The sequence below is a fragment of the Arachis hypogaea genome, chromosome 7, assembly GCF_003086295.3.
Source record: "Arachis hypogaea cultivar Tifrunner chromosome 7, arahy.Tifrunner.gnm2.J5K5, whole genome shotgun sequence".
NCBI lineage: Eukaryota > Viridiplantae > Streptophyta > Magnoliopsida > Fabales > Fabaceae > Arachis > Arachis hypogaea.
The window spans coordinates 55,472,231-55,488,399 of record NC_092042.1 but is presented as its reverse complement, the minus strand read 5'-3'; the positions used below and the strand labels follow the sequence as shown (position 1 = coordinate 55,488,399).

General features: G+C 37.5%; 1 non-coding gene across 1 annotated transcript; it reads left to right on the top strand.

Annotated features, from left to right (window-relative positions):
- Nucleotides 1-476: 476 nt before the first annotated feature.
- Nucleotides 477-583, top strand: LOC112704661 (small nucleolar RNA R71). The gene has a single exon (XR_003155275.1). It is a non-coding gene; the product is annotated as a small nucleolar RNA R71 (small nucleolar RNA).
- Nucleotides 584-16,169: the final 15,586 nt, after the last annotated feature.

The window sequence follows — 16,169 nt, the reverse complement described above, 5'->3', positions numbered from 1 at the left end:
AGCCTTGTTGAAGCTTTTGTTGATCCTTCCATGAGAAATTTGGATGATTTCTCCATGATGAATTATAGGTGTTTCAATAAGGTTCACCCATATAATTTACCTCTGCTATTGCAGGGTTCTCAGGATCATAAGCTTCTTCTTCAGAAGATGCCTCTTTAGTACTGTTGGATGCATTTTGCCATCCATTCAGACTTTGAGAAATCATGTTGACTTGCTGAGTCAACATTTTGTTCTGAGCCAATATGGCATTCAGAGCATCAATTTCAAGAACTCCCTTCCTTTGAGGCGTCCCATTATTCACGAAATTCCTTTCAGAAGTGTACATGAACTGGTTATTTGCAACCATGTCAATAAGTTCTTGAGCTTCTGCATGCATTTTCTTTAGGTGAATAGATCCACCTGCAGAATGGTCCAGTGACATCTTAGAGAACTCAGATAGACCATAATAGAATATATCTATCATGGTCCATTTTGAAAACTTATCAGAAGGACATCTTTTGGTCATCTGCTTGTATCTTTCCCAAGCTTCATAGAGGGATTCACCATCTTTTTGTTTGAAGGTCTGAACATCCACTCTAAGCTTGCTCAGTTTTTTAGGAGGAAAGAATTTAGCCAAGAAGGCCGTGACCAGCTTATCCCAAGAGTCCAGGCTATCCTTAGGTTGTGAATCAAACCATGCTCTAGCTCTGTCTCTTACAGCAAAAGGGAAAAGCATGAGCCTGTAGACTTCAGGATCTACTCCATTCGTCTTTACAGTCTCGCAGATCTACAAGAACTCAGTTAAAAACTGATAGGGATCTTCTGATGGAAGTCCATGAAACTTGCAATTTTGTTGCATTAGAGCAACTAGTTGAGGTTTCAGCTCAAAATTTTTTGCCCCAATGGTAGGGATTGAGATGCTTCTTCCATCAAACTTGGAAGTAGGTGTAGTATAATCACCAAGTATCCTCCATGCATTATTGTTGTTGGGTTCGGCTGCCATCTCCTTTTCTTGTTCGAAAATTTCAGCAAGGTTGTCTCTGGATTGTTGTATTTTAACTTCTCTTAGTTTCCTCTTCAGAGTCCTTTCAGGTTCTGGATCAGCTTCAACAAGAATGCCTTTTTTCTTGTTCCTGCTCATATGAAAGAGAAGAGAACAGAAAAAGAAGAAAAATCCTCTATGTCACAGTAAAGAGGTTCCTTATTATTAGTAGAAGAAGAAGGGAATAAAGAAAGGAGAATCCAAACAGAAGGGTGAGGATAGGGGTAGTGATTTGAGATGAAGAGAGGTGAAGAAAAGTGTTAGTAAATGAATAAATAAATAGAATAATATGAGAGAGGGAGAAATTTTCGAAATTAAATTTTGAAAAGGGGTTAAATGATTTTCGAAAATAAAGATAAGAAATAAAATTAAAATTTAAAATAATTAATTAATTAAAAAAAGAATTTTTGAAAAAGAGGGAGGTATTTTCGAAAATTAGAGAGGGAAGAGTAGTTAGGTGGTTTTGAAAAAGATAAGAAACAAAGAAAAAGTCAAATAGTTAGTTGAAAAAGATATTAAAATCAAATTTGAAAAGATAAAAAGATAAGAAGTTAGATAAGATATTTTGAAATCAAATTTTTGAAAAACATAAAATTTTGAAAAAGATATGATAAAAAGATATGGTTGAAAAAGATATAATTTTAAAATTAAAATTAATTACTTAACTAACAAGAAACTAAAAGATAGGATTCTAGAATTTAAAGATTGAACCTTTCTTAACAAGAAAGTAACAACTTCAAATTTTTAAATCAATCACATTGATTGTTATTAAAGTTTTCAAAATTTTGAAATAAAGATAAGAAAAAGATTTTGAAAATAAATTTTTAAAAATTTCAAAAATAATAAGAAAAATGAAAAAGATTTCATTTGTGAAAAAGATTTTGAAAAGATAAGATTTTTAAACTTGAAAATTTGACTTGACTTGTAAGAAACAACTAATTTTAAAATTTTTTTACTAAGTCAACTCAAATTTTCGAAATTTTGAGAGAAAAAAGAAAAAGATATATTTTTATTTTTTGAATTTTTAATTATGAGAGAGAAAAACACAATTATGACCCAAAACATGAAAATTTCGGATCAAAACACTTAATGCATGCAAGAACACTATGAATGTTAAGATAAACACCAAGAATACTTTGAAGATCATGATGAACCTCAAGAACATATTTTTGAAAAATTTTTTATGCAAAGAAAATATGCAAGACACCAAACTTAGAAATATTTAATGCTTAGACACTATGGATGCAAAAATGCACATGAAAAACAATAAACAACACAAAACAAGAAAATATCAAGATCAAACAAGAAGACTTATCAAGAACAACTTGAAGATCATGAAGAACACTATGAATGCATGAATTTTCAAAAATTTCAAGAAATTTTTAAAACATGAAATTGACACCAAACTTAAAAATTGACACTAGACTCAAACAAGAAACACAAAATATTTTTGGTTTTTATGATTTTATTAATTTTTTGTATTTTCTTTTATTTTTCGAAAAAATTAATTTGAAGAAAAGAATAAGGAAATTCAAAATTTTTAATAAGCATTCCAAGAATCTTAGCAATGTTAGTCTAAAGCTCCGGTCCATGAATTAGACATGGCTTCATAGCCAGCCAAGCTTTTTGCAAAAGCTTCAGTCCAAAACACTAGACATGGCCAATGGCCAGCCAAGCTTTAATTGAAACATCCTATACAGTAGCCAATGTTGAGAAAGACATGGAATTTAGACAAAGAAGCTCTTCTCTAAGGATGAGTGAAATCTCGGTCCAAAAGAATTTAGACATGGCTTTTACAGGCAGCCAGGCTTCAACATGCTTTATGAAACTCTAGAATTCATTCTTAAAAATTTAGAATAATTTTCGAAAATAGATGAGAAATGTTTGAAAAATATTTTTTAAAACTTTTTGAAAAGAAAATAAAAAAGAAAATTGCCTAATCTGAGCAACAAGATGAACCGTTAGTTGTCCATACTCGAACAATCTCCAGCAACGGTGCCAAAAACTTGGTGTTGTTGCCGAATCAGAAAAACTTGGCGCTGTTGTTGCACGTAATTGTAATTCAAACAATCCCCGGTAACGGCGCCAAAAACTTGGTGGACGAAATTGTGATCATCAACAATGGCGCCAAAAACTTGGTAGCGCTCTCAAACGTGAATCACACTTTGTCACAACTCCGCACAACTAACCAGCAAGTGCACTGGGTCGTCCAAGTAATACCTTACATGAGTAAGGGTCGATCCCACAGAGATTGTTGGTATGAAGCAAGCTATGGTCATCTTGTAAATCTCAGTTAGGCGGATAATAAAACGTTATGGAGTTTTCAAATAATAATAATAAATAAACAGAAAATAAAGATAGAAATACTTATGTAAATCATTGGTGAGAATTTCAAACAAGTGTATGGAGGTGTTTGTCCCTGTTGAATCTATGCTTTCCTACTGCTTTCATCCAATCCTTCTTAATCATTTCCATGGCAAGCTGTACGTAGGGCATCACCGTTGTCAATGGCTACATCCCATCCTCTCAGCGAAAATGGTCCAAATGCTCTATCACAGCACGGCTAATCATCTGTCGGTTCTCGATCATGTTGGAATAGAATCCCTTGATTCTTTTGCATTTGTCATCACGCCCAGCAATCGCGAGTTTGAAGCTCGTCACAGTCATTCAATCCCGGAATCCTACTCGGAATACCATAGACAAGGTTAGACTTTCCGGATTCCCATGAATGTTGCCATCAATTCTAGCTTATACCACGAAGATTCTGATTAAGGAATCCAAGAGATATGTGCCCGGTCTAAGGTAGAACAAAAGTGGTTGTCAGTCACGCGCGTTCATAGGTGAGAATGATGATGAGTGTCATGGATCATCACATTCATCAAGTTAAAGTGCAACGAATATCTTAGAACAAGAATAAGTTGAATTGAATAAAAAATAGAAGTATTTGCATTAAAACTCGAGGTACAGCAGAGCTCCATACCCTTAATCTATGGTATGTAGAAACTCCACCGTTGAAAATATATAAGTGATGAAGGTCCAGGCATGGCCAAGAGGCCAGCCCCCAAAACATGATCACAGGATCAAAAATACAATCCAGGATGAAAATACAATAGTAAAAGGTCCTATTTATACTAGACTAGCTACTAGGGTTTACAAAAGTAAGTAATTGATGCATAAATCCACTTCCGGGGCCCACTTGGTGTGTGCTTGGGCTGAGCTTGAGCTTTACACGTGCAAAGACTTCTTTTGGAGTTGAATGCCAAGTTGTAATGTGTTTTTGGCGTTCAACTCTGGTTCATGACGTGTTTCTGGCGTTTGACTCCAGAATGCAGCATGAAACTGGCGTTGAGCGCCAGTTTACGTCGTCTAATCACAAATAAAGTATGAACTATTATATATTGCTGGAAAGCTCTAGATGTCTACTTTCCAACACCATTGAGAGCGCGCTATTTGGTATTCTGTTGCTCCAGAAAATCTATTTTGAGTGCAGGGAGGTCAGATTCCAACAGCATCAGTAGTCCTTTGTCAGCCTTCTTATCAAAGTTTTGCTCAGGTCCCTCAATTTCAGCCAAAAATTACCTGAAATCATAGAAAAACACAAAAACTCATAGTAAAGTCCAGAAATGTGAATTTAGCATAAAAACTAATGAAAACATCCCTAAAAGTAACTAGATCATACTAAAAACTACCTAAAAACAATGTCAAAAAGCGTATAAATTATCCGCTCATCATCCGTGTAGTCGACGCACATTCGCCACTTCCTGTTAGATTTCTTCACTAGCACGACATTCGCCAGCCACGTCGTGTAGGGTAGTTCCCTAATGAAATTTGCTTCGAGTAGGGCTTTGACTTGCCTTTTGACCGCGGCTGCTCGGTCTGGGGACATTTTTTGTCTCCTTTGTGCTACAGGTTTGGTTTGGGATCTACGGCTAGTTAGTGGGACGTTTGATCGGGATCTATTCCAGGCATGTCAGCTGATGTGAACGCAAACAAATCTCTATTTTGCTTCAGGATTTGGGAAAGATCCTCTTTAATGTCATACGGGAGGTTCCTGTTGATGAGGGTGTATTCGTCTTTGGTTTGCACTATTTGTAGTTTTTCCATGTTGCCTTCTGGTTCTGGCCTTGGTTGGCCGTCTTGTCGGGCGTCCAGGTCGGCTAGGAATATCCCAGCCGCATCGTGAGATTTCTTTCGTAAAGCTAGGCTGGCGTTGTCACATTCTGCTGCGACCTCCCGGTCTCCATGGATACTACCGATGGAGCCGTCTTTCGTTGTGAACTTCATAAGGAGGTATTTGGTAAAGATGATGGCGGAGAAGTCATTGATTGTTTTTCTGCCGAGAATGACGTTGTAGGCCGTGGAGTCTTTTAGGACCACGAATTCGGATATAATTGTCTTCCTTTGGTTACCTGACCCTATGGTGAGGGGGAGGATGATGGAGCCGTCTGGTTTGAGGAAGTTGTCTCTGAGTCCCGTGACGCCGTTGCGGTGTGTTTGGAGATTGTCATTGCGGAGCCCGAGCTTGTCGAAGGCTCCTCGGAAGAGGATGTTGGAGTCTGCGCCGGTGTCCACCAGTATTCTACGTACTAGTCCTGTTCCGATTCTTGCCGACATGACGAAAGGTGAGTCTTCTGCCGAGGTTCCGTGCTGGTAGTCCTCGGGTAGGAAAGTTACCGTGTTGTCGGCAGTGGTGGTTGAGGTTTGATTTCTGACGGCCAGGACCTTGAGGTCTTTTTTTTAGTGTTGATTTTGACTTGCCCGATACGTCTTTGCCTGTGATAACGTTTACTATTATGGTTAGGTCGTCCTCTGGGTTTTCCCTCGGGGGTTGATTTTGTGTTCTCAGGTTGCGTCATTCTCTTTCTGTCGACCTGTCTCTTTCTGTGCGTTTTGGTTCTCTAATGATTTTGGCGAACTCTGGGAGCTTGCCGTTTCTTATGGCTTGTTCGAGGGCATCTTCAAGGTCGAAGCAGTCTTGTGTCCTGTGCCCGTAACCTCAGTGGTAGTCGCAATAAAGGGTTTTGTTGCCGCCCGTTCATTCTTTGAGTTGTCATGCTTTTGGGATGATACCTCGATCTACTATTTGGTGATATATCTCAGTAATTGAGGCTGTCAGGGGTGTGTAATTAGAGAATTTGCCGATTCTGGGTGGTCAGTTTGTGTTTGTTAGTTTGGGATGTTCCCTCTGGCTTTCTCTGGGTGGTGGGTTATGCCGAGGTGTCGGGTTGCCGTGTTGGGTGTTGCTTTGTTGCCATTTGTTGGCAGCAATGACTTGGCTGACCTCCTCGTCGTTTATATAATCTCTGGCGACGTTTTGGATCTCGTGCATGGTCCATACTGGTTTAGTGGTAGGGTGCTTGCAGAAGTCTTCATTCATGAGTCCGTTTGTAAGGCAGAGACTTGCGACCGAGTCTGTGAGCCTGTCAATTGTTAGGCACTCATCGTTGAATCAGTTGAGATATTTCCTCGTGGATTCATCATGTTTTTGTGTGACTCCCAATAGGTTGATGGGGTGTTTGGCCTTGGTGATTCTGGTGGTGAATTGGGCCATGAACCTCTGTGATATGTCGTGGAAACTGGTTATGAATCCGTTTGGGATGGCATTGCACCATTTGATTGCTGGCCCAGCTAGGGTCACTGGGAAGGCTTTGCATCGGACGGCGTTGGTGGCGCCTTCTAGGTTCATTCTGGCTTCGAAGGCCGTTAAGTGCTCCTGGGGGTCTTTGGTTCCATCGTATTTCATGTCCGTAGGTTTATCAAATCCTTTGGGGAGCTTTGCTTTCAAAATTCTCTCCGTGAAGGGGGTGGCTTCCATTATCACATGGTCGTTTCTCGTGCATTTGGTTTCTCGGTATCGTCGGTCGTCGTCCGTGTGAACGGGGTCGCGAGATACGCTGCGGTCGTATCTTTTGTTGTGTGGCCGCTCTGGTGATCTGTCATGTCTTAGGTCACGTGAGGTGCTTCTATCATGTCTCTTAGCGTGTCGCCGTTCTGGCGATCTGCCGTGGCGAGACCTGGATCTAGAGGTCGCGTGACTTCCATTTTCGGCGTTGTGCGTTTCTTTGGTGGCAACCCGACCTTCGAGTTCCTGTACTGGGTGGCAGAGTTCTTGGATTATTTGTGCTGACCTGTCTTCCGGATTCTCGGGATGCCGAGTTTTTGTGATGGCGGGGCCATTTTCCTTGTTATGGACGGCGCTTGCTATCCTTCCATGGAGTATGGCTTCTTGGTGTTCGGGAGTTATCTTGGTGGCTTATGGAGTGCTCTTCAAGTTCGTCTGCCATTCTGACTTAACCGGCGTAAGTCCCCGCAGACAGCGCCAATGTACAAGATGTCTCTGGTACGGGTTGAGAGATGGATCGAGAACTTGTGGGTTGAGGCGGATGCCGGATCACTTGACTGGAGTAATGGGGGTGGTACCTGTAAAGACACTCCGACGCTCAAGTCAGAATAGATCTGAGAGGTAGAAGGTGTGAGGAATGAATGAGTACTTGGAGGGACCTGGGTCCTCTATTTATAGGTGATAGTAGCTATCTTATCTTATCTTATTTGACTAAGATAAGGGAGACGTTTGAATTTGAAAATTGATTAGGAACTCTAGTAGGCCGGTTCCTAACCTTCTAAAAGGTTTCGGTGGGTCGAGCTCGAGTAACCGGGTTTGGGGACTATCCTGAATTATAGAATCCGTGGATCGAATCCGTAACAGTAAACATTAAGACAACATGTACTAAAAGTAAGCAAAATTTACAGAACAAACATAAAATAAATAAGTAATGAGACATATTTCTTCTAGGATTTGAAAAGAAGAAAAATTATATATTTTTTTGGTGTGCTCATTAACGGACAAAACACACACATATATATATATATAAAAGAAGATGATAATAATAATAATAATAATAATAATAATAATAATAATAATAATAATAATAATAATAATAATAATAATAATAATAATAATAATAATAATAATAATAATAATAATAATAATAATAATAAGATGAGTTATAGTAATTGAAAAACAGTCAAGCAAAAGTAGAGGAAGTAAAAATATGCGACTTGCACGTTTTGAAGTAAACAGAATAGGAATAATAAAATTATTAATATTTTCAAGAAAAGAAAAATAATCAAGACACGTAGTGTCCATGCATTATTACTGTCTCATTATATATTGTATCTGTACAATTACGTATACTTTACACTATCCTTCTCTTTTTTTTTGGTTGCCATGATATTCCCCAATCTGAGAGGTTAAGAACTAATCCGTCGCGGATCTGAACTCCATTTAAGGGTCTGCTGCTGACCAATGAATTACTGCATGCATAAAGTGGGATTCAAACTTCCGACACTTACTTAAACAGACGAATAAACTAATCACTCGACCAACCCAAATTAATTACACTATCCTTCTCTTTATTCATCACACCTCATAGTTCCAAATTTATAAGGCATGCCACACATTATAGTTACAGAACACACCTAAATTCAATTTTTTTTTCATACTTCTTTTTTTTCCATTTCAAACGTGTCTTTTAACTTCACGCCTCTTCTTCTTAATTGTTCATCACATTGTTGCAAATATAGGCATAGACAAACATAATAATACATATTTTAACACACACAACTTAAAATATTTTCTTTAAATAATTAAAGGAAAAAAAACTGAGAAGCTTAGAACTAATACTAATAATAATGGCAAAAAAAAACTATCAAAATGAAAAAAAAAATTAGTTACATATAATAAAAAAAATTTAGAACAGAATCTCTACCAAAAAATCGATAAACTAAATCCTAAACTGATATAATCCAAGGTCATGATCATTTTGAGTAAAAAATCGATACGAATCAGTCAAACCCAATAAAAATCGGCCCAACCGACATGAACCTACAACGCTTACGATTTTGGAACTTTTTTCAAAACATACCGAGTGGGATTAGAACCCTTTCCTTATATGTGGTTAACGCTAAATATGTTTACTTTGTTTCAACTCTAAGATTGTTCTTCTCCTTTTTCTTTTTATCTTGATAGATCCTAATTATCTAATAGTGATGCTTCTTTTTCAATATAGGATTACACACAAACCTTTTTCTCTGATCTCCTTCCTCTTCTTTTTTAAGGTTCCTTCCCTCAAAATTATAAAAAAAGAGATCTTCGAAAACAATGGCGCTTTTCTTCAATTATTCTCTTTACCTATGCCTCCAGCAGGGATAGCGTTTGGTTAATCATTCTGTTTTCAAATTTTTTTTTGCCACTGCAACATTTTTTTATCACTACTTTCGTTACTCCACTCTTTATCATCATATTTTTATTTATTGAATTTTTTTATATTATTTTTTTGGGTAAATCACTTTATTAAACCAAACAACGATGAATATTACACTATTCACCCAAAATCAGAATCGATATGTGAATCACCCAAGCCATCGTTTCTATATAAATCAAAACAGAAAGGCCAGATTTACGTTTCTTCATAAATCAAAACAGCCTTGGTCAAATTATACGTACTCCTAGTAAATCTAATGGGGCTGTTTCGATATATATATATATATATATATATATATATATATATATACCAAGTTTCCTAGTAAATCTATTGGTGTTGTTTCGATTTATATGCAATGGTACCATACTAAATCTAACTATGCTGTTTCAATTTTTGTATGTAGAGTGTCATGATGTAATTCGAATGGGAGTGATTAGATTTAATAGGAGGACAACCTTTATAATATGGAATCAAGGTCAATTCTGAATGAGAGTAAGCCACAATAGCTAATAAGGAGAGCTTTGTAATATTAGTGCACTATAGAGAGTTGATTAAGAAAAAAAACACGGTTAGGAATTAAGTTCACTAATAAAGATTCTCTTAGTATTCTTTTGAAACCTTCAACTAGTTTCAATGAGTTCTTGAATTCTATATTCCAAAAGCTGCGGTTGCAAGGCATGAAATGGGTTGAGAAATTATTTTATAGAATCTCGATCTCAGTTTTGCGGGATGACGTGAAGTACGATTCGTTCGTAATAGGGACTGACGAAGATTTGAAAGTTCTATTCTATTGCCGCTGGCAGTTTTTCGAGGTGATAACCCCTAAGTTGTTGGCCAAGCTTGTGGATGTGGTTTCCAGCTCAAGTGGCTCGAACCGGAATCCCCAAGCCGTTGCAACGGCCGCCTGTTCTACTTCGAGGCCAAATGGTGGCTCGTCATCGATGCCTGTGATTGCGCCTGACGCAATGTTGGTTGCATCCCCATCCTTCGCAGAGGATCTGAACCGAAGTGGTGACGGAGAAGTAGGTATTGTTGATACGGCACCGGTTTCATTACATGGTTTCGCACCGGATGGTGTAGACGATGTATTGCGGGATGATGATGAGGATGATGATGTGAAGCCGGACATGATTGCCGTGAGAGTGGTTAAGATATAGTAGGGAGCAATTCAGTTGGAGGTGTTGGAGGGTCTAGTTTAGGGACGTAGCAGTACCCCCCTGTACTTTTTCACCTTGGACTTAGATGCCATGAGACAGCAGGCGATTCCTGGAAAACCTGTTGGATTCGGGGGGTAACAGAGTTTTAGGTGGGTCAATAATTTCAGGACAAATAGGAGGTCGTGTTAAGTGGAAGACTTATAGCATCTGACGCGAGATTCAGTACAAAGTGGTGGAGTCTGATTATCGCAAGTACTATGGGAAGTGTAAGGAATTTGACAACAGGTGCGCATGGTGTATTCGGATCAGTCTTCACCAGCACAAAGGGATTTGGGAGGTCAAACGGTACAATGGCCATCATACTTGTCTAGCCACGTCAATATCGAGTGACCACATGAGTCTCGACTATCATGTGATCTCGGCATTCATAATGCCGATGGTTAGAGCTGATGTTGCCATGTGTATCAAAGTACTCCTGAATGTGACAGATGCACATTTCGATTTTAGACCGACTTATAGGAGGGTTTGGATGGCCAAGCAGAAGGTCGTGGCACAGATCTATGAAGACTGAAATGAGTCATACATCGAGTTGCCATGATGGGTTCTAGTGTCCAGGTGACAAGGCCGGGTAGTGTTGCAGTGCTGAGAACAAGTCCTGTGCATATGGGTGGGCAAATGGATGAAGCCTAGGCGTATTTCCATCGTCTGTTTTGGACATTGCCACCATGTATTGAGGCTTTCTGACATTGCAAGCCGTTGGTTAGCATCGATGGTACCCACTTGTACGGGAAATATGGGGTGACATTGCTCGTTGCGATTGCTCGGGACGGGAATTCCAACATCCTACCCGTTGCATTCTCACTTGTGGAGGGTGAGAATGCTGAGTCATGGTCTTTTTTCCTCTCCCACCTCCGCCAGTACGTCACTCCGTAATTGGGCATCTTAGTGATATCGGATCAGCACAACGGAATAATGCCTGCATTGGAGGTGCCCGACGGCGGTTGACTACCATCCGCTGCCTACCGTCAATTCTGCATTCGACATGTGGCAGCCAACATTGCCCTGACCTTTAAGGGCAACGACGCACGGAGGCTTCTAGTGAACGCGGCTTATGCCAAGACCGAGGTGGAGTTCGACTACTAGTTTGATATCCTCCGTTCAGAAAATCCTGCCATGTGTGATTGGGCTAACAGGATTGACTATACACTATGGACACATCATCGGGACAAGGGACGGAGATTCAGGCATATGACGACAAATATCTCTAAGTGTATGAATTCGATCTTGAAGGGGGTTAGGAACCTTCCAGTGTGTTCTCTGGTGAAGTCCACATACGGATGGTTGGCCGAGTTATTTGTGCGCTGATAGACCCATATTTTATGACATATTTTGTGCTGAATTTAAGTGATTTATTCAATCCTTCACCCACTTATCCATGTGAAATTGCATGGTTTTACTTTCCCTTCTTATTATGTGATGTATGTGAAAAACATGTTTCCTAGGCTTTAAAAATATTAATTTTAATTACCTTGTATTGCCATTCGATGCCGTGATTTGTGTGTTAAGTATTTGCAGAACTTCTAGGGCAGGAATGACATAAAGGATGGGAAGAAAACATACAAAAATGGAAGGAAAGCACAAATTGGAGTTTTGGAGAAACTGGCAGTGACGCGTTCGCATGGACGACGCGAACGCGTGGTTCGCGCAAAAGAGATTCAACGCGAGCGCATGGATGAGGCGAACGCGTGACCTGCAAAATACAACTGACGCGGGCGCATGACTGACGCAACCGCGTGGAAGGGCAACACTCCAGATGACGCAACCGCGTGACCCACGCGAACGCGTGACGTGCGCGATTTGCAGAATTTGCAAAAGTTGTCCTCAGCGATTTCCGGGCCTTTTTTGGCCCAGAGAACATAGATTGAAGGATTATAAATGGAAGAATCCACCCATTCATGGATAAGGAGAAAATACACACTTTTTAGGATTTAGATGTAGTTTTTAGTGAGAGAGGTTCCCTCTTCTCTCTTAGGATTAGGATTAGGATTTTTAGAACTTAGGAATATTTTTATCTCATCTTTATATCAGGTTCAATATCTTTTTATTTCGACTTCTCTTAATTTTTGACTATTGATGTTGCTTATTTGGCTTATGACTCTTCATATTTGGATTGATTTTATTTTATTAATGCAATTGAGGTATTTCAAACTTATATGTTATTGATGCTTGGGCTCTATCCAGATTATTTTCATTCAAGTAGATTTTATTCCCTTTTGGCTTTGTTTGATTAATTGGTAACTCTTGAGTTGTCGAACTCAGCAGTGGTTGAAATTGGCAGATTCTAATTGATCTAGATCGCTCTAAAACTAGTCTTCCCACAGGGATTGACTAGGACTTGAGGGTCAAACTAATTAGTCCACTTGACTTTCCTTTGCTTTACTAAAGGTTAATTAAGTGGGAGAAAAATCCAATTCTCATCACAATTGATAAGGACAACTGGATAGGACTTCCAGTTTTCATACATTGCCAAGAGTTTTATTAGTTTTTAATTTATTAATTCTTGCAATCTATTTCTCTTGCTTAAAACCTTTTCAACCCCCAAAACACTGTTTTTCCATAACCAATAATAAATCATACTTCCCTACAATTCCTTGAGAAGACGACCCGATGTTTGAATACTTCGGTTTATAAATTTATTGGGGTTTGTTACTTGTGACAACCAAAACATTTGTACGAAGGGATTTTCTGTTGGTTTAGAATCTATACTCACAACGTGATTATATTTTTGTAAAATTCTTCACTAGCAAAAAGTCCTAACGTCATGCGCAAGGAAAGAGAGGCAGAGGCACAGTTGGGAACCAGACAATAATTTAGTCAGCATCTGGTTAAGGCTATAGAGGCAAATCTAAAGGCGTCTCGGTGTTTCACAGTGACTTTGTATGATAGGGAGAATTCTGAGTTCACAGTGGCGAAGACCACCCCGACTGGATCGTTTTCACTTGGTAGTTATAGAGTGTCACTCCGGGCGTGGACATGTGATTGTGGTTATTTCAGGCACTTCATTATCCATATTCTCATGCATTGGCCTATTGTGCGTATTCATGTTTGACTTGGCACCCCTATGTGCATGAGGTGTATAGCCTGAGGTCGGTATTCAGCGTGTATCGGATGGGATTCACCCCTCCGATACCAGAGTATTTTTGGCCACCATACGTTAGACCAACAGTCATACCAGACCCCTCCAAGACGTGTGCCACTACTTTTGAAAAAATAAACGTGAAATATTTGATACTAATTTAAAAAAATATAGCATGTACTAACTTCTTGATTGATGATACCAGCAATGTGGGCAACTCCGTCTAAACGATAAAGATGGTCTGAATTATCCCCATCACATTAATTTTTTTCAATATTGGGGTATTTTGGTTGGGAATTCGGTGGGGAAATCATGTGGGGTGTGGTTCGAATGGCTCTAATTCAAATTATATTTATAGTGATGCTGATAGTAAATCTAATAGATCTCTTTCAAATTACAATGGGCTTAAAGCAAGCATAAATCGAATCAGTGGGTATAGATTTACTAAGTACCCGTCCTCGTACATAAATCGAATGGCCTCACTAGATTTATTTTATATTTACTGGTATACATAAATCGAAACAGCACTAATAGATTTACTAGGAAACCTGCTATATATATATATATCGAAACAACCCCATTAGATTTACTAGGGGTACGTATAATTTGACCAAAGTTATTTCGATTTTTGAAAGAACGTAAATCTGGCCTTTCTATTTTAATTTATATAAAAATGATGGCCTGGGTGATTCACGTATCGATTTTGATTTTAGGTGAATAGTGTAATATTGGTCGTTGCTTGGTTTAATAAAGTGATTTATCCTTATTACTTTATCAAGTTGATAGGAGAATTTTTTATTTTTTATTTTTTATTTTTTTAATTTTTTAAAACAGAATTTATGGCAAAGAAAACTTAGAATTTTATTTAAATTAAAAGAAAAAAGATTTTTTTTTATATTAAAAGAAAAGAAAGAAAAAAATTAAATGGAGTAAATGACAATATAATAATTGTAATGATATCCTTATTATTTTCTAAGTTGTCTGTGATAAATTATTTTGATTGTTGCCTTGCTCTTTTTATATAGAGAAAGTATGAGGAGCCAATGAAATATTTATACAATGTGTACAATGGAGGTTTATGGAGTATTAGAGATATAATTATTAGTGTTACATTTTCTCATCAGCTGAAACTTTTGGGATGAGTGGTATCATGACATGGTATTAAAGCGCTAGATCCAAAAGGTCAAGAGATCGATCCTTAGTGACCCCTCGAGAAGATGTTTATTATCCCTTGTAGTCGGATGGTTATTCTAAATAGTATAGAGGATGTTCATTTCATAACTCAATAACCATTGTACACATTGTACAAATAGTCTATTGTCTCCCTAGCGGGATCCTTTTATATATTTTGATTATATTAAAACAGCTGATTTAATTTTTTTTATTTTTTTGTTGTATTAAATAAATTAAAATTAAGATATATAACTTCATTAAACACAAAAATAGATAAAAAAAAATAGATATAAGCTTACTTGGAACTTGAAAGTTGAAAAAGGAGTCAATCTTTTTATCTATATATCCTTTTCTATTTTTATATATAAGAAAAGAAGAAAGTAAAACTAGAATTCATTAACTATCACTTTCGGTGATACAGAAGGAATATCATTATTTATTTAGATTCTGCTGAGGAAGTAGACTCCAGTTAGTCCTCAAATTTTAATGGACGATCAACAAACTTTGGTTTCTCCAATACTACTCATCAATATGATAGAGAGGTGACAAGTTTAATTAGAATTTTTTATATGATGTTCAGACTTCAAACCAGGTTCCCATGTACAACCATTTCCGAATCACATGTCAGGATGGAAACATTAATTTTATATATATATCCATTGTAATTCATATTAAATTTTGTTGGAAAATTAAATAAAGAAGAGTACTAAGAGGTCAGTAATTTTTGTGATTTGTAATCATTAAGTAATTATCAATGATGTTTAATGGTATGAGATTTTATCTAATAATATAGAATTATTCACTTTTCTTTTATTAATTATATATGACTAGAATTTAATAAAATTGCTGTCTCTATACTTTTTCTTAAATAAATAAGATTGTAGGTATGAGATTTGAATCTTCTCAAATTTTTTTTACTTAAGATGATAAAATATAATTTTTTATTATATAGTTTGTAAATAAGATTAAAAAAATATAAAAAAAAATTAGAAATCACATTTTATTTTTTAAGTTGAAAACAAAGAGGATTCATTCCCGTATGTATGTAACATGATTGGCTCGCTCGGTTGATATCTTTCCCAAAGGAAACAAATGCAATTGAGAGGGAATGAAGGAAGCCCATAGTACCGTATCCTGCTATCCATCTCATCATTTGTATATTCATCATTTGCAATTTGCATTAAGTGGACCACCCTAACCTAATGTGGATACAGATAGCAACAGAAGAAGTTTCCAAACACCAAATTTAACCAAGCTGCTTCTTTAATTTACTCTGGGGACTATATATTTCAATATTTGATTATTTGTTACTACGATGGAGGGGAGCAGCAGGAACTAGGATTCCCGATACATTGGATCTGCTACTTTATTGCTTTCTATATAAAATATATGTCCCCATAACTCAATTATTATAACTG